The sequence below is a fragment of the Pipistrellus kuhlii genome, unplaced genomic scaffold (assembly GCF_014108245.1).
Source record: "Pipistrellus kuhlii isolate mPipKuh1 unplaced genomic scaffold, mPipKuh1.p scaffold_m20_p_3, whole genome shotgun sequence".
Lineage (NCBI taxonomy): Eukaryota > Metazoa > Chordata > Mammalia > Chiroptera > Vespertilionidae > Pipistrellus > Pipistrellus kuhlii.
Window position 1 is genome coordinate 59629231 of NW_023425529.1, and position 27051 is coordinate 59656281.

Genomic DNA, 27051 nt, shown 5'->3' on the forward strand with positions numbered 1-27051 from the left:
AGAGGCCAAGGAGGCCACTTGCCTGTTTTGTATCGAGGCCACTTAGGGCTGAGTACATTTTTAAAAAACTTATCATGGTTTTGTATGACCCAATCCAATTAAGAGGGCCAGGAAATTTTTACATAATGATTGAGGTCAAAATTCTCAGTGTGGCATTTCCATAAAAGTATTCTCAAAGCAACAAGAAAAAGTTTGATGTTAAAAATCTGCTTTTTTTTTTAACTGATTAAAAAAAACACTTTTGGATATAATATCAATACATAAGCAAATTAATGTATCCAGCAGCACTCTTTATTTAATATTGATTAATTCAGCATTTCTCAACCAAAATTGACCACACTACCTCTTCATGTGAAATGCCTATTTATATGTGGGAAACTATGATTGCTTATGTAATACTGGTTGAGAGTAATACAGTGACTATTGCCAGGAGTTGTTCTCATGTCTTCATAAAGCACTAATAATAACTATAGTTAATACACATTGATTGCTTCCCATATGCCAGGCACCATTCTAAATGCTTTATTTGTGTTGTCATTTAATAATCATATCATCACTATGTGATAGGTCCTGTTACTATCCCCACTCAACAAATGAGGAAACTAAGGCACAGCCAGATTAAGTAATTTACCCAAGAGCACTCAGTTTGTATGAGACACAAACTAGGATTTGAAGTCAAGCAGGCTAACTTAAGAATCTGGGTTCTAAGCTCAGCACTGGATTGCCTCCTGCCCAATGATGAATGTCTTCCTTCCAGTTAATAAGTGTCAAACAGCCAGAAATGTAGGTGCTAGGTCCTGGCCATCTTTTCATTTCTTTCCAACTTTAAGACTCCACTCAGATTAGACACTGGAGAAAATAACAAATATAATATAGTTCTTATCCTTAGACTAGTGACAATGAGGAAAGGAAAAGAGACAAGTAAACTAATAAATGAAACCCACTGTGATCCATACAGCACGGAAGGTATATATCCATGGATTTCAGATTACTTCACAACCAGTTGGCAAGGGCACCAGACAATCAAAATAGAAGCTGATCTTTTCCCCTCCTTTGCTAAAGCATGGGGTGATCAGAGAGTCATGAGCTGGGGCCAAGATACCTATGGTGTTGGAGCACTGTGGGGCTCAAAGAAATGGCTGTCTTCTAGCTTGCACAGAATTATTTCAGTGTTTTAACAACTGATATAACCATATAGCAGCCACATTTTTCTATACTATCTCTCACTGCTGCTCTGAAATAATCTATTTTTCATTGCATCATGCTTTCCTAAGTCTTTCTGCTCCCTTCTTTTGCAATACTCCCAAAGTCTATTGCAACACATTCATTTTTAGAAATGAACTAATTGATTTCATATTCATCGCAGATGGAAGCTTTTGAAAGCCAGTGATAGAAACTCATGTCAAACTATCTAAAGCAAAATAAGAAAATTTATTGATGGAAGTATCCAAACCACAGAGATGTGAATCCAAATTCATGAATGACTGGACCCTGGGGCTAGATATTTTCAGAAGTGACACAATTGTCTCAGAGTGTTTGCTTCTTTCTTTCCCACAACAGACAGACTTTTTCCATGTGCCAGCGTGCTAGCAGACCACTCAGGGTCACGACTTTACAATGTGAAACCAATTAAAACATTTCTAATAAGCCTAATAAAAATTCTAATAACTTATAATTTTCTAATAATTAGGAAAATATTGGGAAAGAACTCTGGACAGAACTAAGACACATATTCAGTGTAAATACATGTTTAGAGTGGGAGAAAAGCCTAAGTCCCAAAGAAAGAAAACTTATCAGAAAAATGTGGGTAAATTTTAAATTATCAATTGTATAGTATAAGAAGTGTCATACTATAATTTTATGCCACAATGTGGGTACTTGACAAGCTTATCTCATAGTAAAGAACCTCAAGTCCTTATGTGCCAGGAAATTTTGTAAGAATATGTAAAAAGGTATTTCCCATATCATATGAAGTGTTCTAGAAGATTTTATTGATATAGAGATACTTGAAGAATGAGTAGACATTTGTACGGGAAGCAGCACGTAATAATCTAGGGAGAGGAAACAGTGTATGAAAATTCAAGGTGGGATAAAATGGAACAGCAACATTTACCAGGTGCTTGGTTTATTCCTTCTTCATCATTCCACACAGGACTTGTGGTGACTAGGATAAAAGCAGAACATTGTCACATTCATCAAGCGAAGTAATAAAAAAGGAGAAACAAAGCAGTCAAGCTAGGCTAATGCTTAGAAAGCAACCTGAAGGTCTCAGGGCTTTAATGAAATACAAATTTGTCTTAGGTCATGGTCCAATTAGGTAGGAAGGGAAACAAGAAAGGAATCTCTGCTCCAGGCAGTCATCCAGAGACCCAGGATTCTTTCAGCCTATGGCCCCATTGTTGTCTAGAACATTGGTTGGCAAACTGCAGCTCGTGAGCCACATGTGACTCTTTGGCCCCTTGAGTGTGGCTCAGCATTAGAACCACTTCTTCAAAATAGACTCGCCTAGGCCGAAATCCAACTTCTACTCATGGGCCATGAAGTTTCAATCACACTGTATGTGCATGCCTGCACGTGGTATTTTGTGGAAGAGCCACATTTAAGGGGCCAAAGAGCCACATGTGGCTTGCGAGCCATGGCTTGTCTAGAACAGAAGTTCTTAAGCTCTCGTGTGCATCAGAATCACCTGGAGAGCTTGTTAATGTGTAGATTGCTGGGCCCCACCTACTTAGTAGGTCTGGGTGGTACTAAGCACATGCATTTTGAAGAACTTCTCAAGTGATCTGCAGCAACTGGTCTAGGGACCCCATTTTGAGACCACTGCTCAAGGGCCTGTAGGGATTCAGCTTGTGGATGGAAAAGAAGACCAGGGTTAGAGAAGACAAATGGCTGCTCTGAAATATCTTAATTCAGATGGCAAACATCACTTCTGTTCACATTCTATTGTCAAGAACTATTCACCTCAGCCAACCTAGAGACAGGAACTTTGGAAAATGAAGTCTAGCAATATGCCAGAGAAACGAGGAAAGCATGAATTTTGTGAACGTTAACAGTTAGCATTACAGAGCATAACTAAACTAAAAGCTTCAAATAAAACATGAAAAGGCCCTTCAATTTGAAAGGTGATGATTTGATTATTGAATTATGACAGATTTAAAAAATAATGGGTTTGTAGATTTTGAATCAGAGAACATTCTGATATTGTTATTCAGCTCTCTTAGTTTTGCATTAAAAATATAAAGATTTAGAATTCTTCTGGATATGTTTATTAGATACTTTGTTCACACACTCACCCCCAAATTTAATTTGCCTTGCATCTTAGTTTACTTTCTCTTTAGATTGAAGTAGGTTGTATAAGAATCCTTCCTGGAAGTAAGTAGACTGTACATACATAAAAAAATAAGCACATATGCTTAAATAAAAAGTGTTTTCTATGGCAGGGGTGGAGGGGATTGCGTCATCGAGGTAGTAAGCTTCATTTCAGTGTGGGGTTCACAATTCAGATCATGTTTTGCTAAAATCATTCTTGCCTTCTGCTAACATAATGACAATCTGAGAGATTAAAAGAACTCCCTGCTGCCACTGCATATGCTGTGCTCTTCATCCGGTGCCCAATCCATCCTGCGGTGGAAGCCAGGAGGACGCTGCCTCACAAATTGCAGGTTGCCTTCCCCTGTAGTTAATTCTTCCAGCTGCCTGTGCCTGCGGAACTTTCTTTCCAAAACTACAGAACAATAATTATTTTCTATTTTTAATCACGTGTCCACTCTCCAGGGAAGAAAGGAGTCTTGATGGTTTCCACACCGATGGAGATTCCTCATCGTCACCCTAGCCCTGCCATGGCTTTGACTGGTGCTGCTGTCAGTCACGTGAGAGGCTTGCACTTCACTCATTTTAATTTCAGTTTTACTGGGATTGCAATTTTTGAAAATAGCTCTAATTAATTCAGTGTCCTTTGCAGAGAGACTTAGTCAGAGGTCACAAATCACATGGGCTTGTAAAATTTTATGAATATGCAATAAAAATCCTGGGAAACTTTGGTCAAATTTCAGGCTCCCTGGATATATTTAAATTTTATGAGCAATTTAGCATCATATTAGATTAGTATAAACTGATTACAAGGAAGTGTATTTTGAGGTTTAGTGTTTACTCACAAACCAAGCTAATACTGGAGCGGTCATTTTCATAATGGGCTCATGAATGAGCAAAATCAAAGGATAGGGTGGAATCTGCTACTTATGTGCAACCAGGCTCATGGTTTCCTTTCCTTTCCATTCCCAGTACCTGGTGCTCATCCTTTGAGGAGCAGCCTTGTATAATGAAAAGAGCCAATGACTTTGCCATCAAGACACCAGGTTCAAGCACTGTCTCAGCAACCCACAGGCCTTGCATTGCTAATTTAATCTTTCTAAATTTTAATTTTATCATCTAAAAAAATGAGAGTTACACTGTTAAAAATGGAATCATCTCTGCTGCATAAAAAAGTGTTGGAAAAATATGTTTTATAAACTGTACATCTGGGTGGTTGTTACCACTGACTCAGCACCGAGCCTAAGACAAGCATTAAAAAGTAGATGAATAGTTTCCATTTTATCTTGTTTTTTCCAGAAGCTGCTCTAATGCAAAAGAATGAAACTAGATCACCAACTTACACCATACACAAAAATAAACTCAAAATGGATACAGGACTTAAACATCAGACGGGAAACCATAAAAATATGAGAAGCATCCACAGGCAGCAAAATCTCAGACATATGCCAAAAGAACTTCACTGATACTGTCCCTAGGGCAATGGAAGCTAAAGAGAAAATTAAAAAATGGGACTACATCAAAATAAAAAGCTTTTTTACAGCAAAAGAAACCATCAACAAAACAACAAAAAAGCCCACTGTGTGGGAGAACATATTTGCAATGTTACCATTGATTAAGGTTTAATCTCCAACATCTACAAACAGCTTATACAACTAAATAAAAGGAAAATGAGTTGATCCAATTAAAAAATGGGCAATGGACCTATTATTTTCAAAAGAAGACAGAAGGAAGGCCAAAAGGCACATGAAAACATGCTCAAAGTCACTAATTATCTGAAAGATGCAAATCAAAACAACAATGCGGTACCATCTCACACCTGTCAGAATGGCCAACATCAACAACTCAACAAACGACAAGTGTTGGCGAGGTTGTGGAGAAAAAGGAACCCTCGTGCACTGCTGGTGGGAATGCAGACTGGTGCAACCACTGTGGAGAACAGTGTGGAGTTTCCTCAAAAAACTGAAAATGGAACTCCCATTTGACCCAGTAATCCCACTCCTAGGAATATATCCCAGAAACTAGAAACACCAATCAGAAAGGATATATGCACCCCTATGTTCATAGCAGCACAATCTACAATAGCTAGAATTTGGAAACAGCCTAGGTGCCCATCAACAGATGATTGGATCAAAAAACTATGGTACATCTACACAATGGAATACTATGCTGCCATAAAAAAGAAGGAATTCTCATCATTTGCAGCAACCTGGATGGAATTGGAGAACATCATGCTGAGTGAAATAAGCCAGTCAATGAAAGAGAAACACCACATGACCTCACTCATTTATGGATAATAAAAAACATTATAAACTGATGAACCAAAACACAGATATAAAGACAGTAAAGCAACAAGCAGACTGTCAAATTACAGCAGGTAGGGTAGGGAGATCTGAGGAAGATAATAGATCAACTGAAGGACTTGTATACATGCATATAAGTACAACCAATGGACACAAAACTCTGGGGAGGGAGGGTATGTATGAGGGGGGGGGCAATGTTAAATTATGTACACAGATAATAAATGAATAAAAAAAATGGGGGGGGGGGAGTAGATGAAGTGTGCTCCCCTGCTTCCTTTGGCCAATCATCTCTTAATGGCAATGCCTGCCCAGCCTCACCAATCTAGTTGCTTCTGTATTTCACTCAGTCAATGCCCTAATTGAGACTTTGTCCCAAACCCTGCTATCTTGTGGAGACAGACTTCTAACACAGATGCTTACAGCTGGGGCCTTTTTTACCCCCACAGAATCTCCTTAAGACTTGCAATAGTTTTCAAAATCTTGGAATCATTCTGTGTGCATGGAGATTTGTGTCATTTCTCCACCCGCGTGAAGGCCAGTCCTGGATAATAAACATAGTTCTATCAGATGTGCAGGTAGTATCTCAACCTTGCAGCAGAGTGCAGAATGAAATTTGGTATAAAGTCATCTAGCTTTCTTGCTAGTTTATTCGACTTTGAACTTAGGAACTCAACTAACTTTCCTGAGTCCAGTTTACTTATCTATTGTATAAACTAGAGTCCCGGTGCATGGATTTATGCACTGATGGGGTCCCTTAGCCTGGCCAGTGCCCTCTTGCAATCTGTCCTGTGGAGATTGGGCCAAAACTGGCAGTCCAGCATCCCCTGAGGGATGAGGAGAAGCCTGTACCTGGGCTGGGTGCTGCACCACTCCTGCTTAATCTGACTCCACTGTGCCTGTCACTGCCACCACTTGATAGTGCTGCTGTGGAGACGGAAGAGGCTTGTGCTGCTGCACTCTCTAGCAGTGAGCCTGGCCCATGGATCAGCTGAGCAGCACTCCCACTGTGGAAGCACATTGACCATCAGTGAGGGCAGCTCCTGTGTTGAGCATCTGCCCCCTGGTGGTCAGTGTGCATCATAGCTACCGAATGACCAGGAGACCAGTCATTTGGTTGTTTGGTGCTCAATATATTGAAGTTATAATTATCCAAGTGGAACATGGACTAGCACAAATTTGCTGCTGGACAACATGATTTAGAAAATACTAGGTGTAGTAGAGGAGCATAAAATTCAGAATGAAATAATTTAGATTGTAGTCTCAATTGCATCTTATCACTATATGATCTTTGGTAAGATTATTTCCTCGAATGAACAAAAATACTTATCCTTCAATCACCATCCTTAGATAGAAAATCTTTTTGTCTATGGATGGAAAATAGGTAACAGGGGAGCAGGAATGAAAGTAGAGAGACCAGTTGGCAAGCTAAGGTGAGAGTCAAGGCAAGAGATAATGATGGCTTGGACTATGGTGATATGGTGAAGATGGAGAGAAACTAACAGATTTGGGTTATATTTTGGAGGTAAAGTCACAAGACTGCTAATGAATTAGAGCTGGTAGGTGGGGGTAGAGAAGACTCAGGATGACTTTATGGTATGGGGTAGATGGTTGCATCATTTCTCAGGAGATGGAAGACTAATTGAGGAGCCAATTTGGGAGGAAAAACCTGTTTTGGATTTGTAATGTTTGAAGTGCCTTATTACACATCCAAATGAGTATGCCAAATTGGCAATAGACTTCAAGACTAAAGCTCAATAGAGATGTTGAGAGCTAAAGATAAAATCAGGTGTTATCAGCACATAGATGGTAATTCAGAATCATGGATCTTTCCCAGAATTCATGCATCCAAATAAATGGGATTTCCTTCTAGAACTTTAGAGAGTGATGTTTCCTTCCCTTAGGAAACTTCACAGTATACTTTTTTTCTGGTGATTTTGCCCATTTTTATAATACTCAGGGCCTCAAATAGAGTATCTAATAAAGAGGGAATATGCTAATTGACACTCATGCCATCCAAAAATGGCAGCTCCCACATCCAATAAGGAGGGGATTGATCTCAATAAAAGCAAATGAAGAGATGTCAGTGTCTGATGTAAAGAACCCAGGTTTTGGTGTCAGGAAAAACTGGGTTCAAATCATGGCTCAGTCACATAAATTTTCCCATGAGGGTCATTTTTCTCTAGTGGAAAAGTGGAGATTTTTCAATGATTTTGGCAATTTTATGTAGATTCAACAGGATATATGTAAGTACCTAGTAAGAGCAGTAACATAGCAAGGGTTCAATACATTTGAACTATTTAAAAACTTTTCTTTTTATGAAATGAAACAAGTCACCATAAAATTAGCAGAATGGAAGATTGCTTGCCTAAAGTTACCAGACTAGAAATTGCCTGTTCATTACAGAGATCATAGCAAGATTTACTCCTTCTGTGGGAAGAAAATATAGAAAAGCCACAGGATACTTCTGCCCACTGTGACACCCTTCCCTCTCCCCCCCCCCCCCCCCCCCCCGCCCAGCTCCACAAAGCAGCGACATAACAGAGTAGGCAATGGCTAAATAATTCTCTAAGGCTCTAGGCAATTAATAAAAAAGCCTGCTCTCATCAAAACTCATTGTGATCAGTTTTTCTCTACATTTCCAAAGGTCAGTAGTACAATTTCATTAGTTTTCTATTTTATAATCTCAAAATTCATGTAAAAGTTACCAAAATATTACTCCATCAATAAAATACAACAGTATGGTGATCACCAGAGGGGAAGAAGAGTGTGGGGAGGTAGGAGAGGGCAAATGGGGCATAAATGGTGATGGAAGGAGACTTGAGTTGGAGTGGTAAACACACAATACAGTACACAGATGATGTATTATAGAATTGAACACTTGAAACCTATATAATTTTATTAACAAATGTCACTCCAATAAATTCACTTTTAAAAGGTAGAAAAAAACTAAAATAAAATAAAAAGGACTTCACAATTGGCTGCCTCTGGGGTTAATCAGCCTAATGACATATTGTGTGTGGTCTACATGGCATTTATAAATCTAGCCAACATTAAAAACTGAGAGAAGTCCTATGTTTAAAAAAATTTTTTAAAGAAAAAACGTTTGTAGCTTCTCTCTAAAAATTTCTATATGACAAGAATTAGCTAGATTCCCCCCCTCTTTATTTATTTATTTATTTTATTTTATTTATTTATTTATTTATTTATTTATTTATTTATTTTTTGCTCTTCTTATCACTCCCTGTTATTCCTCTGATGAAACCAGGATTGGTGGCCTTTTATTGTCACACTTGAATCTTTATGTTTCTTATAGTAAAAGAACAATCATATGAATCTGCATTTTTTGAAAATGGTTTTCTTGTTTTCATTTATGTCAACTATCTGAGTTTTATAAGCATTTAAGTCTGTCTCTCTTGTACTACACATCATTATTTATTTAACATTTCTGGACAAGTAATAAAGTATTGTTTCTTGGTGGAACATGGTCTTAAAAAGAAAGCTAATTGCTAGTGCTGAAAATGAAAAAAAAAAAAAAAAGTAAATGGTTCTTGGCCAAGAATTACATAAGTATTTAAAATGGAATGTTTAAGCTCTGAAAAAGTCACACTGCATTCTTCAGTTATGTTTTAGTATGCATTGTACTAAAAAAGTAGATCTAATAATTTTTGAAGATTTGAGGGGTCTTTACATTTTTAGGAATGGCTCTAAATTTGTTAAAATGTCTTTGGTTACAGATCTTGGTCCTTATATCTGGATTTTTAAATTCGACATTTGGTCACATTAGAAACAAGGCTTATCGGTAAAGTTTACCAGAGTCTAGTATATGATCTATTACATCATATCCAGGAAAACATTTATCAGTATAAATCATGATCACAGCATTTTCCCTCTTATCGACCCAGGCCCATTGTTACATTGTGTTCTCGCTCTGGTTGCCTGCTCAAAGCACTTTATTAATATCAATATATCAAATGTGAGTGAAGTAAGCCATAAAGCATCACATGAAATCATGAAACTTTCTTAGAACAAAGACACAGACAATTTTTCCTATGGGAAATGGCCTGTGAAAATGCTTCCCAAAGTAAGGAAACTATAATTTTCATCATACCTCCCAATTTACAAAAATGACATCATCGATTAACAGCTCTCTTTAGTAAACTATTGTTGAAATATGCTGTGGGAAACTATCCCATGTCACAGTAGCAGCAGAAAGATTATTGGGGTAAAAAATAGTGCTTTTAGCTTCTAGAATTATAGACCATTCAATTAACTATAAAAAGGTGAAAATCCTTAACATGGCATCTTAGGTCCTTTGTACCATGATGTCCTCTTACCTCCCTAAGCAAGTCATTCCTCCCGAATGCCACCTATGTCATCACGACCCCAATCACCATTGCCACACATGCAACACCACACACATAACCGGTCACAAAAACATAATAAAAATCCCACCTCGCCTGTACTCAAGCTTAAGGGAAACACCTTGAAAGTTCTCAAGCTTAACACTTTGGAAGTAACCAAAGATGCATCCAAGGAATGTCTCTTCCCATTTAGGGAAATTCCTTTGACGTATTGGAGACTCCCTGTCAAGAATTGACTTTGAGTTTTCTAAATTCTTAAAGGAAACCAACTGCTGAGAATTCTATGGACAAGGCTAACTGCGTAAACTTTCCTTTGTATCGTTGATGTTCTCTGCTACTAGCCTATATTGCCTTATAGGTTCTCTGCCTGCTATGAAAGTGGGAAGAATTGTACAGCTTATTTGGAAAATGTATCTTTCCCTACAGAATGCAAACTAAAAAAATATGCATTCATCCACACCCTTACACTTCCTATGAACTATCCCAAACACACCTCAAGAAACAATATCGTGGACAACTTTATCATTTCATGCCCAGTATCCAGGCCTGGCATCATAATTTGCCAGGCCCTGTGCAACATGAAAATGGGAGACCCATTGGTCAGAAAGCAGGAAAAAAGTACAAAACACCAATTTTTTCTTTAAAAATAAGTTAATATTTATAAAACATTATAAAAGTAATAGTGATATGAGTATGAGCATAAAATTATAAATTCTCCCAAAACCATTTGATGTTATAACTTTATAACATAAAAATAGTAGTCTATATTATATGCCAATTGATTGTATACATTTTTTGCCTTGGATTGCTGAAAATTATTTATGAGATTATTCAAATTATACTTTTAACAACTTCATTGTTTTTCCCTCAACAGTTTATTGAAGGCAAAAGATACAGTGAATATAAGGATTGGAAAGGAAGATATAAAGTTGTCATTAATCATAGATGACATGATTGTATATCTGAAATCTCCCCAAATCTATAGATACATTATTATTATTTTTGTATTGTCTCAAGTTTTACATATGTTTCCTTTTTTCCCTGATTGAACTCCCTCAGCAACTTCATTTTTAATCGATATAATTGAATGTGATAGCCATTACCCTTGGCAAATATAATATCACAAATAACTTGATAAATTTTAAGTTTGCAAGGATCTTTCTGCTCATGCAACTGCTACTAAAGCTGCTAAGAATACTTTATAGACTATGACAACATTGGAATAAATTTCAGATAAATCGTTTCAAAATATAAATTTTAGTACACTTAGAGCTAATGATGCTTGTGGGTATAATGTTCCAGAAAGACTTAATTCTCCTCACAAATCAATTTCAAGTAAGTGTAAATTTAGTTGTAAATGTAAATGTATACAATAGCAATTTTATGTTTCCTTTGGCATTTCTTATGGAGTTTGTATAAGAAACCAAATGTGGCTTTGTGATTTGTATATAGTTCAAAGTGCCTCTTTCTGCATTCTATCACTGCATTTTCAATTACAAGGAATTTTCAAAATCATCTTCCTTATAGTAATTGGTTTATCCAAAGTTTTATATGAAAATTGTGTTGTTTTACCACAACTGTGATGTGATGATCTTTAAATTGGTCCTTTGATCTTTAAATTGGCTTCTAAGTCTATGGACACAGTACTAGTATTTGCTTTGCAGTGTTGCAGTTTTCAAAACCAGAGGTTCTAAAATCTTTTAAGTCTGGCAACTCCCTGATATGCTTCATTGGGCTAGCCATGTGTACACTTTTATGTAATTGTCACTGAATAACTTATTGCCTGTCCCAGCGCTCAGGCCTGAAAGCTAATATTCACGCAGCCGCCACAGGATGGATGGAGACTGGCCCTGGGAATGACAGGCAAGCCGGCCTCCCACCAGGTCCCAGGGCTGCCCCCATGTGGAGCCCTCCTCTCTCCAGGGAGCCAGGGTGCTGCAGCCACCCAGCTGATGCACTGGAGGACACCATCAATGTGGACCCAGACCCCACCCTCAGCTCCCCGCTGGAGGCCCCGGTGTCCTGGGGTGTCCTGGGGTGTCCTGAGGTGCTGCCCCAGTGCGTGCGCATTCAGGAACCTGGCCAACCGCTCCATGGACACGCTGGCCTGGAAGCTCTTATGAGTTCACCACTGCTCCGTGCAAAGCCTCCACTCCTGCTGCGCATGCTCCACTGTCCCTTTGGCCTTATCTACAAAACCCTAGCTCAAAGATAGAAAACTCATTTGAAAAGTTCCAAGACGTTGCCATCAGCGCATTGAACCAAATGCAGGGCTCCTTCGGAGAGCTGGGCCCTGCAGAAATGCGCCGGTCTGTACCCAGGAAGTCACCCTGCTAGCGCCATATGAGTGATATATATTGAATATATATTTAAAAGTTCTTTGTGCCTCAGGCCATCAGCAGTTCCCAAACCATATTCTGCAGAAGAGGTGTTCTGTGAAGAGGGGGTGTGAGGGGGCAGGGACATGCTGCATTCCATGTCCCCACTGTCCCCACGCTGGGGATTCCGGGTGCACATTAGCGAATTACAGGCTCTGGAAATCCTGAATTAAAGACACTTAGTTTCATTTAATCAATTCTTTCTGAAACGTGTCTGGCAGAAGAATCCCATTTATATAAAACACTTCGGAATATCTTTGGAAATGTTAGTAGTCCATAAATAAAATGTGAAAAAAATGACGAGCTAGGCTATAGTTCAGACTCCATTCAAAAAAACTCTAAATGCTTTTTCTTTTTCACCCTCTAACTCAAAATAGGCATTCTATTTCCTTTGCTATCTTCATAAGGACAAAAGTGAACTAAGTCTAACAAGGCTTACCATTTGTAAAAGTATAAGAAAGCCTGGCCGATTTAGCTCAGTGTATATAATGTCGGCCTGCGGACTGAAGGGACCAAGGTTCGATTCCGGTCAGGGGCTTGTACCTTGGTTGCAGGCACATCCCCAGTAGAAGGTGTGCAGGAGGCAGCTGATTGATGTTTCTCTCTCATCAATGTTTCTAATTCTCTATCCCTCTCCCTTCCTCTCTGTAAAAAATCAACAAAATATATATTTTTAAAAGTATAAGAAAGTGTATTTTGCTTGGCAATCATACAATTTTTTTGTTTTGTTTTTTGTTTTAACAGTTTTTATTTTTCAATAACAGCTGACATTCAAAAGTATATTTATTTCAGATATACAGCACAGTGGTTAGACATATATAAAATTTATGCAGTGTAACTTATTGTTTTCAAGTTAACATTTGGGCATTGAAAGTAATATCTGATGGTGAGAAGAATAACATTATCATTCTAAGGTAAGTATAAATTATCACATACTTTCTGGAAAGTGATTGGGAAGTGTGTAAGGAGTCAAATATCATACTTCTTTTTAAAAAAATAAAATAAAAACGGAAGTCTTTATTATAGTCTGTGAGACACATGGTCTAGCTACCAACTACATTTCTAGCCTCAGTTCACAATGAGCTCCTGTGTGTTCTCTGTACTCTAGCAACACCTGCTGTTTTGCAAAGTCTTACAATTTCAGGGCTTCCTCCTGAACATAGTTTTTTTAAGTTTATTTTATTGATATGGTCTTATATAATTGTCCTTATCCTCCCATTCCCATCCCAAACCCCTTCCTAGATATGCCCCCCCCCAACCCCCGTTGTCCATGGCCACTGGCTAGGCCCATATGTATGCACACAAGTCCTTTGGTTGATCTCTTCCCCTTACCCCTACCCTCCCTTACTTTCCCTCTGAGGTTTAAGAGTCTGATCGCTGGTTCTCTTTCTCTGGGTCTGTTTATGTTGTTCATTATTTCCTCTAGATGTGTGAGATCATGTGATCCAAGAAATACCCTTGTAAGAACCTAAACTGCAACAAGCACTAATGGTTATGCTGGGAGGCAAATGAATCAGTCTGTAGTGAGTTCCTTTCTGGGCCAACAGCTTTTTTGAGTCCCAATTTCAATGCCAGATAGTTCCTTATGTGTACATGCCAGCCATGGTATTTCAGATCTGGTTGGTGGACAAATGGTGGTAATGCAGGTCCGCCCAACTCTGGTTTTGTCCTGGGCATCCTTCAGCAACCCGCAGCTGCTGTCTGCTGGTATGCTGAGGCGTCGTCAGCATCTTCCATCATACAATTATACAATTTTAATTAATTTAAAAGAATGTTTCATCCTCAAAGTCATATATAAGTTATTGCCTCTCTAGAGTAAAAATTGTATAATATCAGGTTACTCTTCCAAGTAAAGAGTGTCATTTTTAATCACACACAAATGATTTGAGTTCAACACAGTTATACAAAGCAGCTAAAACTGCATTCATAAGTGGCAGGTTCATTGAACCTATTCTTGAGGTCCAGAAAACATTCAAGTTCACAGACAATTTCACTGGAAATTTTTAAAAATGTAAGTCAGATTGAATCACTGCTCCTTCTTAAAATATTTATCCTCGGAAAAACGCCAACCTTTTTAGGATGGCCTGCAAGTCTCTGAATATTTTAAAAACACTTAATTTCCCTGACTCATTTTGTACAACTTCTTTCTTCATTTACCATAACCAGCCATGTTGCATTTCATTAATTCATTCCACAAATATTCATTCAGGTACCATAAAAATATGCCAAAGGGATAAGGGCCATGCCCTCAATAGAACAAATGAACATGGAATCTGTAATATAATGTCAGGCAGAAATAAATGTTATAAAGAAAAAGAAAACAGGCGAGAGTTTGCAGAGGCAGAGAGGGTACTGTTTCAGTTAGGTTGCTGGGACAGGCCTCTCTGAGAAAGAGACTTGAACAGAAACATAAGAGATGGGAAGAAGCAAGCCATGCACAGAACAGGGGAAGAACATGAAAGGAGGAGCTTGGGACAGGAATTGTACCTTGTGAAGAACAAGATGACTTGCCCTAACTGGTTTGGCTCAGTGGATAGAGCATCGGCCTGTGGACTGAAAGGTCCCAGGTTCGATTCCGGTCAAGGTCATGTACCTTGGTTGCGTGCACATCCCCAGTAGGGGGTGTGCAGGAGGCAGCTGATCAATGTTTCTAACTCTCTATCCCTCTCCCTTCTTCTCTGTAAAAAATCAATAATATATATATATATTTGAATATATATATATATATATATATATATATATATATATGTATTTTTTTTAAATGACTGACTGCTGGGGAGGGGACAGATGAAGGAAGGAGATCGAGTCATAACGTGGTGACAAATGCAGACAGAAGCCAGGTAAGGTAGGATAGCAGGAGAGCGTTGGAATGCAAATGTCATAGGAAGCCCTTGCAGGCTACTGAGCAGGGAGTCTCAGGATCTGACCCATGCTTTAAAACTACACGTTGGTTACTGTTTGCAGAACAGACTGAGACAATGCAAAAGCAGATACAGAGAGAAAAGACAGGAAGTGTTTGCATTGTCCCAAGTGGAAGAGGATAGGGGTTAGGCAGAGACAGTTATGGCAGACCTGCTGCAAAAGAGCTGTACTAAGGGATATTTTCAATGTACATCCAAAAGGATTTGAATGTGGATGTGAGGACAAAAGGAAGAGCTGAATTTTCAAGGTGTGGAGGTCTGAGCAACTAAGTACATGGTAATGTTGAGATGGCAGACACTGGCGAAAGAGCAAGTTTGTGGAGAAAATCAAGAGCCCTGTTTCATACTTGGTGAGTTGGAGCTGTCTATCAGACATCCAGGTGGAGATGTCAAATTGATAACTGGATGGATGAAAATGGATTTCATGAGAAAGTGGGGAACTAGAGTCATAAAGAAGATAATTACCTGTTAGCACCTCAAATGCCTCTTGCTCTGCCTCTAGTCCTGTGGGCAGCCTGTTCCCTCTCTTTGGACCTCTTCCTTTCATGAGTTTCCATCAATATTTCTGGGTTAATTGTCACTTTCCCGTGGAGAAAGTCTTCCTGGATTCCCCAGACCAGATTAAGCCTTTCTGTTTACGATCTCCGAACACCTTATAACTTTCCATCATAGTGGATCATACTTAATGGCAAATAAATATCATATTTGTGAGACTAATAATAGTCATGCCTGAGTCTCAGTTTTATTAAAGTAGAGATATCTATCTTCACTTTTAAATTACCAGTACCTAGGGCAGTGTGTTACATAGCAGGTACTCAATAAATATTTGTGGAATTAATTGATTAATTGGTTGCAGACAGACCTATTTTTTCATTACCCCTCTACCTTCTCTTGTTTCTTCAACATATGAAGACATAGTAGTTATTGCCAAATGAACCTGGAAGTTACTCTCAAATACGGTATACATTTATTTTTAAATTCTATGAAGGTATAACTCATTGGGAGGAGAGAAGCCAGATGTACAGAACTGCATTTAGGGCCAATTTTTTTATTGACTGATAGGATTGTTTTTGAGAAAACAAAAGTATTCATTGATGCCAAGAAATAATCAGAGAAACAGATTATTATGCTGTGTCTTTTGCATCATAAAAGTAAATTATGAAATTGGACCAAAAACCATACAAAAACCTTCTGACCAATGAAGCTTAGATTTGTGTCCTTATGTTTTTACATCACAGTAAATTTCAGCTAGAAAGCTCAAAGACCTATCAAGTACAGTATAATTTACTATCATGCCTTAGCTCATGGTGGAGGACAAGTGTTCAACGATAGAACTAAGCAATTTTAAAGTTAAGTTGGCTCTTTATAAATCTGGTCTCAAATCTATTTTTTTTTCTAGCACTGAGTTAGAAATGAAAAAAACAAAAAAAACAAAAAACAAAAAAACCCCTAACCTTATCCACCCAATTTAAATGCAAGCTTATTTTAGGAGAGAGCGTCTGAATAATCAACTTCCCACCATTCTATTTTAATTTTCCTATCTTGTACCTGAATAAGCCTTTCATGTCCTTGGTATTTCAAATAAAGCTTTGAGGAAATGTCAAACTATCTTACAAAGTCATAGGTCATAATAAAGTTTGAGTTTATGTCTCTCCTGTAGTGTTTGTTTACTTATAATAAACTAGAGGCCCAGTACATGAAAATTCATGCACTCCGAGCAGGGGGGAGTCCCTCAGCCTGGCCTACACCCTCTCACAATCTGGGACCCCTTGGGTAGGATCCCTAGGCCTGGCTTGAAATCAGGGCCTATCAGGGCTTTCCTTCCCAGGGCTGTAGGCAGCTGGCCCCACCCTTGCCACTGCCACTGCTTGCTATCTGTGAGATGCTGCTCCCCCTCCCCTGCCACTGGTGGTCTCCCTCTGCAGGTGATAGGCTGGGTTTCAGTGGCTTGACTGGCCTGGGCCTTCCTCTTTCTTTTCTGTGGGGTGGGGCTGGCCCTGCGAGGGGCCATCTGCCTACCTGATCTCCCCTAACCACTGGTCTGCCTAGCTGATATCCCCTAACCACTGGTCTGCCTACCTGATCTCCCCTAACCACTGGTCTGCCTAGCTGATATCCCCTAATCACTGGTCTGCCTACCTGATCACCCCTAACTGATGGTCTACCTACCTGATCACCCCTAACCATTTTGCCTGCCTGCCTGATTGCCCCTAACTGTTTGCTTGGGCTGAGGGCCAGTCTGACAAGGGGCTGCCTGCCTACCTGATCACCCCTCACTGCTAGTTTGCCTACCTGATCCCCCTAACCCCTCTCCCTGCCTGCCTAGTTATCCCTTACTATAATACTTGCTTGGGGGCGGGGCCAGCACAGACTTCCCGTTTATTAGCCTCTGGTCATTACTGGTCGTTATGACCAAGGGTTTTTATATATTAGGATAGTTAAAACATCCTGATAGAAGGCTAGCAGACATTTGTCTCTGGAGAGGACATCACCACAAGGACTTAACTTGGAAACCCCAAACTTCTGGTTTCCTTCTTTCTAGTTTAGAACTGATACTGTTTCCAGTATTGGTCACCTAAAGTGACCGAAAGATGGATAATTTAAGGTGATGTAGTTGTCATTAAATGATCACATTGTTGCTACCTACCACATTATCCCCTCTGCATCCCTACCTTTTGCTGGTGGAAGTGGGCTTTGTAGGGTGCTGTGGAATGAAGAATTGCCTGAGGCCCCCACAGGAGGATGAGGTACCCTGGAAAGGTTTATTGATGTAACATTAAGGGAGTTCCCCTCCAAGGTCTCACCCCCTCTGTCCCGCCATGGGAAAAGTCCCATGTTGTCTTCAGCAGAGCTAGAATTAAGGTCACTGCCTGGCGTCTTCACTCCATAACAAAAGCCAGTCCAGTCCAGCATCTGACTAGCACGGCTTGTGTTTCCAAGTGCAGTCCATTCTGTGCAGGGTTCCCGTGACTACGGGCCAGGCAACTGCTTGGGCCACAGGGCAGACGAGTGTGGGTCATGGAGCAAGCAAGAAGTAGGAGTGCAAGAGGAACAAGAGAGTAAAAACCCTTTGCCTCAGGGTTATAACTAAGACCTTACCCAGTGAAGCCTTCAGGATTTCCAGCACTTGCAGTGGCCCTGCCTCTCTAGCCCACGATCTTCGTTCCCAGGTTAGACTGGCAAACAAGCACCTTCTCTACATCACCCCGACTTTACTGGGCATGCACTCCTCTTTCCCTTGTCTGGACCCTTCCCCAGTGGTTCCCTGTGGAGCATAAAGGGGCAGCTCTCTGCTGAAGCTGCCCAGATGGCCTCGCTTATAATGCCTGGCCTTCCCTTTGCTTCTTTCTTATTATGACGGTAACAACATAGAATCAAAGTGAATGAAACGATAGCAGCAAAGTTACTACCCTGACACTGGATAACCAGGAAACAGAATTACATGGTTTCAAATGTAATGCTTGCTAATAATCATGTTCATGAAAACAGATAGCTTGCTAGTATGTGTTGCTTATATCATCTTCAATACATGGCAGGCATAAATGAATGATTTAGAGCTAGAATGAAACTGAGTCCAGAGCCTACAAATGCCATGTTCATTACTATATTTCCAAGGTGTCCCATGACACCAGGCATTCAGTACCTGTTCAACAAATAGCCACTGTTCACACAAAGAAAAAGTGGAGAGAATAAAAATGATGTGTGGAAACAATTATATGCCTCATACTTTTAATATATAATATATATTGTATATTGATTTCAGAAAGGAAGGGAGAGGGAAAGAGAGATAGAATCATCAATGATGAGAGAGAATTATTGATTAGCTGCCTCCTGCACATCCCCTAATGGGGATCAAGCCCACAACCCAGGCATGTGCCCTTGACTGGAATCGAACCTGGGACCCTTCAGTCCGCAGGCTGATGCTCTATCCACTAAGCCAAACCAGTAGCTTTTTAAATCATGTAACTTGGATTCTAATCTAAGTGTTTATTTATTTGTTATGAGAATTAAGAAAGTTACATAGTCTCACTGAGCTTCTAGAAATGATGCCCAACTTCTCTTTCAGATCCAACATTCTATTTTATTAGATGTCACTTTCTGCAAATCTCTTATTCTATTTGATGAGGCTAAAATATTACAAAAGAAATGACAGTTCCTTGTGTCAAGTGATATTGTCACAGGAAGAAAAACAAAACAGTAATTTCCCTGTTCTCTTCTTCCTGTTCTAAGCCCTGAAGTGACAATGTTAACATTTTGGTGTAAATTCTTCCATACACACCTGTATTTATGCAAGTACTTCTTCCTGGATCATTGCCTCTTCAGCTCAAAGCTAAAACACACATACACTTCTCCATCTTTCTTCTCCTGGTTTTATTCCTACTATTCCTTCAGACTTCACCTCAACCATCACCTCCTCTGTGCAGCCCACTGATACCTCCCTGACTAAGCAAATTGCTCCTTCTATTGGGAGCTAATAGCTGTTCATCAAAACCTATTGCATATAAGTCTAACCAATGGACACAGACAACAGGGGTGAGGGCATGAGTAAGAGAGTGGGGGGCAATGGGGTGATAAGGACACATATGTAATACCTTAATCAATGAAGAAAAAGAAACTTATTTTCTCCTTCAAGTGTGCTGTTATGGCATTGATAGGAAATTCACTGCTTAGCAATCCTCTGCAGTTAGGTATGCCCATGGGACCAAGCTTTTTCATACGCAAGTGGAAGCATTATGTAGTGTGTGTGCCCCAGCCCTCATCTCTACCTCTCAAACCCAACCATCTTTTGAGGATCACAAGTTTTCTTCATAGATTACCACCAACTGTCTGGGCCACCTTCAAAGCACTGTTGCTTTCAGGTGCCCACATTCATACCCTCCTATCCTAATAACCCTGATTTTCTTTTGGAAAAATATATTCCTTCCTCACTATAAATCTTGTGACTTGAATGTCTGACTCCACCTTTGGGACTCCAGGGAAACAGTAAATGAGCCATCCATGCTTTCAAGTACATGGTTATTAATAAGTCTACTCCACCTGTCCAGCAACAATAATTAGCTCATGGTTAGGCACTTAACCAAAGTTGACCCAACAAGAGGAAGCCCCAAGAGTTTCAATTATGTGCTTCTATTGAATGATCCTACAGATATGTCTTCTGCCATACAAATGATACTAACTCCATTCATTTGCTGGAATTCTTGGGAAGAGGATTTCTTTTTCTATTTCTGTTCCTTGGTGGTATAGCATAAATATAGAGCTGCCGCTGCTTATCTTTGCCACAACAAAGATAGGTCCTGTCTTAAGATTATACCAACTCAGAGGTGATAGTGCCAGAATAGTGAAGAAAGACAGATTCTTGATAGCTCTTTTGAGCACCTGACCAGCCTAAATGTAGGAACACTCTTCACTTTGCAGTTGAGAGAGCCAGTAAATTCCCATTTATATTTTAAGCCTGTTTGAGTAGATTTTCTGTCCCTTGGGTATTGGGAATCCTGAGTGATATATTCCGCCCACCAATAAGCTCAGAGCTCTGATTTTACCCTGTTGAGGGGAGATATTATATTCTATCTTATTTAACCCCCTTCCCCGAAGTTTTCAGTTCTATGAGGGTAAGGATGCCTTATTTTTCTTTGGTATCTCCAAATGCCTTCACACAATACCTAGTACTTAATAAATTCTGAAAGGCTGGATGGACAAAACAGGTTCTATGGCACCCAGGAGACTGACTGAAGAAGGTGAAGACATGGTTCCTTTTCTGAAAGGAGTTTATAAATTACTATTAATTATTCCCAGATGGAGGTGTATTCTTCCTCATTCATCAACTCCAGCTATGAATTTGAGGAGCTATTAATTATGTGTTTCTATTGGATGATCCTACAGATATGTCTTCTGCCATACAAATGATACTAACTCCATTCATCCTTAGATTTTTTCCATCACTTATCTTTTGGGGGCTGGTTTGCTTGTTTAGCTGAATCCTTTCCAAATATCCTTCCAATCACATGATACTAATCCATCAATATCAGAGAAGGGCTTTGCGGGGGAAGGGAGCGCTAGCGGGAAGGGAGGAGAGAAGCTGGGGAAAGTGAAACCACACGAAATGGGCACAGCACCAAAAACATTTTTGAAGTCTCTGGTGAAACTTTTTCTGGCATCACTGCATAACAATAGCACATCATGTTCATTAACTTGAACAAACAAAACTGAACTGAGATGAAAAACCGGTACAGATGTGACGTGACTTTCCTCTCCTGGGCTAGGATGCTGTGTGGAGCCACTTCGCTTCACAAGGCAGGACATATTCTTTCCGTCTGTCCCAGGATAAACAGAACATGGCAACCAATGTGCAGCTCTCAACTCCCTGGTTTGTTCTCCTCCTGCTCCTCCCATCAGGCTCCTTTCTGACGACTGACATGATCCTGGTGTTGTCTGCACCGCTCCCCCCATCCCTTACTTCCTTTGCTGCTGACCTTCGCGATGCTCCCTCTACCTGGAACCACGTCCTGCTCCTTTAGTGCCAAAGCACCCTCTCCCCGCGTCTCTCCTACGGAGCGCTTCCTTTAGCTGAGCCTTCCAAGGCTGATCTCATCACAAACCGTGTTCGCACACCGTGAGCCTCTTTCCTGTTATCTCATGAATCGTGAGCATCTGAATTCCATTTCCATTTCCTTGGGGGACAGTCGTGTCTGGTGTGTGTTCCACACAGCCCTGCATCGATGGATGGCACGCAATAAATACATTGTGATGATAATAGTACTATGAACATACACTGGAGAAGTATTTCACATGAAAAATGGATGATTGTTGGACCTAGCCCTTGGCTCAGGGACTGAACTCACCTGGTCAGGATAGGCTTTGGTCTGAAGCTCTCTCTCATGTACATTGTGGCTTTCCAACTATCAGGGTAGCACATGGCTCCTCAGGGTCCCAGGAACTAAAGGATGAACACAGCAACAAAACAGCTGCGAGGATCCTTAGAGACACGATTTTCCTCCTAAGGACTCTGATATCCAGAGAGATGACATTACTCTTAATCTTATCCAACTTAATCCTTACGACAACTGGAGGCATTAATGTTTTATCCTCACCTTAAAGATAAAAACAAAACTGAAGCACAGAGAAGATAAGTAATTCTTCTAAAATTTCATAGCCAGTAGGTGGTAGGCCAATTATTGAAGCTGGGTGTTTTAAAGTTAGAGGCCATGCTGAAACCGGTTTGGCTCAGTGGATAGAGCATCGGTCTGTGGACTGAAAAGTCCCAGGTTCGATTCCGGTCAAGGGCATGTACATTGGTTGCTTGCACATCCCCAGTAGGGGGTATGCAGGAGGCAGCTGGTCGATATTTCTCTCTCATCGATGTTTCTAGCTCTCTATCCCTCTTCCTTCCTCTCTGTGGAAAATCAATAAAATATATTTTAAAAAAATAAAAATAAATTTAAAAAAATTTCTATGATATATTATTTACTTCAGGAGCATGATAAAGTGCAGCAATGTAGAAATGTAAAGCATTAGCCCTAACCGGTTTGGCTCAGTGGATAGAGCGTCAGTCTGTAGACTGAAAGGTCCCAGGTTCGATTCCAGTCAAGGCCATGTACCCAGTTGGGGGTGTGCAGGAGGCAGCTGATCGATGTTTCTCTCACATCAATGTTTCTGACTCTCTATCCCTCTCCCTTCCGCTCTGTAAAAAAAATCAGTAAAATATATTTTAAAAGAAGAAATGTAAAGCATTATTTTTAAAAATTCTGGAAGTACCAGGTAACATTGTTATGAGGAATAATACATAGTATCATAAATAAAAATAATTCAGAATAGTATTAATAGAAATCAATTCTTCCATCACTTTGTACAAGACCATCTTACCAGTGATGCACAGTAAGACAAACATGATCCATGGAATGGCATCTTATGCACTTAGAGCTTGCTCTTCTTTCATTACCTACATTAAGAGAGAGAAAGAGAGAGAGAGAGAGAGAGAGAGAGAGATCTAAATACTGTGTGATTCACCCGCCTCGCCCTGTAATTGGAGACCCAGATCAGCTGTTTCTCCACCAGCCTTCATGGCTGCATTCCACCCACCCCTAGTGAAAGCCACTCACCACCCTGTATGTGATTTCTGGTGTTAGAGATTCATATTTTTCATATGCATGGCCTCTACATATAAGCCAATTCTTTCATCTGGTGCCCATCAAAAGAAACTGTAACCTGCTCCTACCCGAGGAGAAAACTTGGCTCTTGATTGGATTACTGAGAGATGTTGTTATTCTTCAATGTGGCACCTTCCTAGGGGAAGCCTTGAGGTATTTCAACTATGCACAATGGTTTCATTATTCACCCAAGCTGGACTATCACCCCAGATTAAACGGAGGGATAAACCAAGTGCCATAACTGAGTGTGTGTGGTGCTGGTGGCGATGGGGGTTATTCTAACTGCTGAGGGGGGACCTAAAACATTTTTGAGTAGGAAGGTTCATTTAGGAAGAATACCCCTTGAATGAGTGACTGAATGGTATCAAATAAGCCCCAACTTCTCTTTATACTCTGCATTCATCACCAACCTTTGGCAAGAAGAGCCAGACATCCAGCAGTATTCCCCATTATGTGCGCACACTATCCGAGACAGAAATACAGCTGTGAAGGCGAAGTGCCTGCCTTCATGAGGCTGAGATTCCAAGGGAAAGAGACTGAAATTAGATGCAGCAAATAAGTAAGTTCATTTCAACTTCTGGTAAATGATAAGAAAATAATATATTATATTTTATCAGTTTTAAAATGCATATTTTCACATGTCACCATTTCTAAGATCTGGAAGGATCTTATAATCTGCTAGGAAGTCTGAGTTCAATTGGCAGCATTTTTTCCTTCGTGGTTTGTAAAATAATATGACATTTTATGACTGATGACAACTTAGATCAGATGAAAATAATACAAAATTCGGTAGACAGTAGGGCTTTTGCATATTCGTTTTTAATAGCAATGATCATGTGACAAATTAATAACTTGACAATTCCCAACAGTAAAGGACTAAGGCGAATCAAATGATCTTAACCATGAAAAAGCACATAATGGGTCAGAGGAAAGAAAAACTCATTTCAAATTTTTATAAGCCATTCTACTTTCTTTTTTGTTAGTTTTATTAATCTCCACCTGAGGATATTTCTCCTCTGATTTTGGGAAAGAGTGGAAGGGACAGGGACAACACACACAGAGAGAAACATCAATGTGAGAGAGATACATCCATTGGTTGCCTCACAAGCCCACAACCCAGGCACATGCCCTTGACCGGAACTGAACCTGCAGCAACCCTTCAGTCAGCAGGCCAATGCTCTACCCACTGAGCAAAATGGGCCAAGGCAAAATTTGTATTTTCTTTTAGCCTCATTTCCTTTAGTTGTTGGCATGCTTCCTTGTAGCTTGCACTGAATTTCCCCTTATTTATTTTTTCTTTGAAATGCCTACACCATCTCTTCCGCAGATATAAAAACAGCTGCTCTAGCCAGAAGATGGCCTTTCCTTACATTTTTGCTTTTCATTTTTAAGAAGTTCCCTTTCATCTTTGTTTACTTAAAACAAAAAAAATATCTCCACCTCCACTTTTCTTCTTTTTCCCGACTCCTATTTGGTGAAGGTTGCTTCTTCCAGACTTTCCTGCATACATGCATTGTAATATTGACAAAATATCATTTTCTTAGTAGCATTTATCAGAAGTTGAAATACAGACTCTCCCCTCCTCATAGACTTGCGTACAAATCTTACCTGTCTGTCAGCTCAATCTGCTTCTAATTCCCTCCGCTGTGTGATCTCCCTCCCTGCTACCTGTGTTTGCTGAGGTCGGACCCCGACCCCGAGTGGCTGGGTGTACTCCCTTACAGTTTCAGGTTTCCCTTTATGACTTAACGTTACAACATGTCAGCACAGGCCCGGCCTTCGCATTCTCCTTCAACGTTTAAGTCACATTTTATTTTTGACAACTGAAGTTACGGTTGAGGGAACCTTTTCTCTTTCTGCTAATGTTTCCACGTGGGGACCTGTACTCCCAGGTGTCAATGGTTTTGAAGTTACTTGCCTCGCCTTCCTTTTCGCCCACTCTGCCCTCCTCACGTAGGGAGAAGAAGTGATTTATCTGACTAGTAAATCTGGGAGAGAGAACTGAGCACGCTCAGCCTGCCCTTCGACCCTTCCTCGGGGTCTCCCTACAGAGAGGGTACCTCTAGTCAGTTCCTGGGACCGCCTCTGGTCCCTGAGCGGGGCAGGGGTTTCTGTTGCACTTGTGACCCAGTGGTTAGGTAGGTCCAACTGGGCATGGGGGTTCTGTAGAGGTGCCACCTCAGGTTGTCTTTGCCAGCCCAGCTTCACCAACGCAGCAGGCGTGCCGATGCTCCTCTGACACCCGAGCTTGATTTTTCAAGTAAGATTAGAAAAAGAGCAGATAAGACAGGGTTGGTTTTTTTGATCCCCTAACACTTCCTCTCATAATGCCAACATATATAAGATCACAAATGACATAATCAAAAGGGATTTTAAAAAGCCAAGAGGTGTCCAAACATGAAATTAGCTGTCATTTCTGGAGATATCCAACCTTGGAACAGGGCTGGGGGGGTTGGGAGGAGAGGTAAGATGAAATTGATTGTGTTTGTGCCTCTATTACAAGCAACTTTTATATCTATTTTTTCCCTTTAATCCTTACAACTGCCCTGGGGGTTAGACGTGACTAGACTGTTTTTACAGTTGACAAAACTGGCACAGAGATCCCCCAGATGATAAAAGAAACAAGGTTGTAATTAGTCAGGTCAGGCTGCCTTAACAAAATACCAGAATGAGTGGCTTAAATAACAGGGTTTATTTTCTCTCACTTTGGAGGCTGGAAGGCAAGATCAAGGTTCCAGCTATCCATTCTGGGGAGACCTCTCTTTCTAGCTTACAGATGGCTGCCACTTGTTACCAGGAATCCAACTCACAACTTTTTTTTTTTTTTTTTTTTTTTTTTCTGTGTGTGTATGAGAAAATGCTCCAACCAACTGAGCCACCCAGCCAGGGCAAGTTTCATTCACTTTTAAACAGGATAACAGTGGCATGGTGCCTCTATGCTTCAGAAACAATATTGTCTGAAAACTTCCGAGCATCTAGAAGATCTGAAATTAATATTTTTTTCAGATTTATGGTGGAATGTCTCTTCTCTAATTCTGTAGTTACCTTAAAGCTTACTTTATTAAGTGCCTAACCCAAATTTAAAATTATCTGAACAGATCTCCTTGCTGATAGCATTATAGACAGGAGACATGATTAAAATGATAAGTTTCAAGTAAATAATTTTGCATTTCTCCTTTTACATTTTTTCTTATAGTAAGAGTTCATTTTCAAGTATAGTTAGTAATGGTCTTTTTGATCCATCTTGTTTTTATAGCCACTATATGTAGAGATTGCAATTCATGCCACAGAAAGCATGAGGCTAGATTAGAAGTCATGATAATGCTTCCACAAGCCACATATGAATACCAAGCTTATCATGTAGTAATCCCTTATGAAAAGTTATGAAAAAAATATCAAAAAAAAGTTATGTCTATTGAGCACTTAAAGAAATCAACATATAATGCCATGACATTTTACTTCATTGTTTATTAAACTTAAAAGTGATGGTACTTCCATTCCAACACAAGAGACTAAAATACACCACAACAGACTTACACATATCATTTGTAAATCATTTCAACCCTAGTTCAATCACATAAATGTCCCACTGATCTCTTCTATAGGATGCTCCTTGTTAATTTGGACCTCACTCC

The 27051-nt window shown here is 39.9% G+C and overlaps 1 long non-coding RNA gene across 1 annotated transcript; it reads right to left on the reverse strand.

Annotated features, from left to right (window-relative positions):
• Positions 1-388: 388 nt before the first annotated feature.
• On the reverse strand, positions 389-25266 carry LOC118730187. Its single transcript, XR_004991389.2, has 4 exons — positions 25025-25266; positions 23133-23208; positions 2114-2164; positions 389-849 (listed from the first exon to the last, which is right to left on the reverse strand). It is a non-coding gene; the product is annotated as an uncharacterized LOC118730187 (long non-coding RNA).
• Between the last annotated feature and the right edge of the window lie 1785 nt (positions 25267-27051).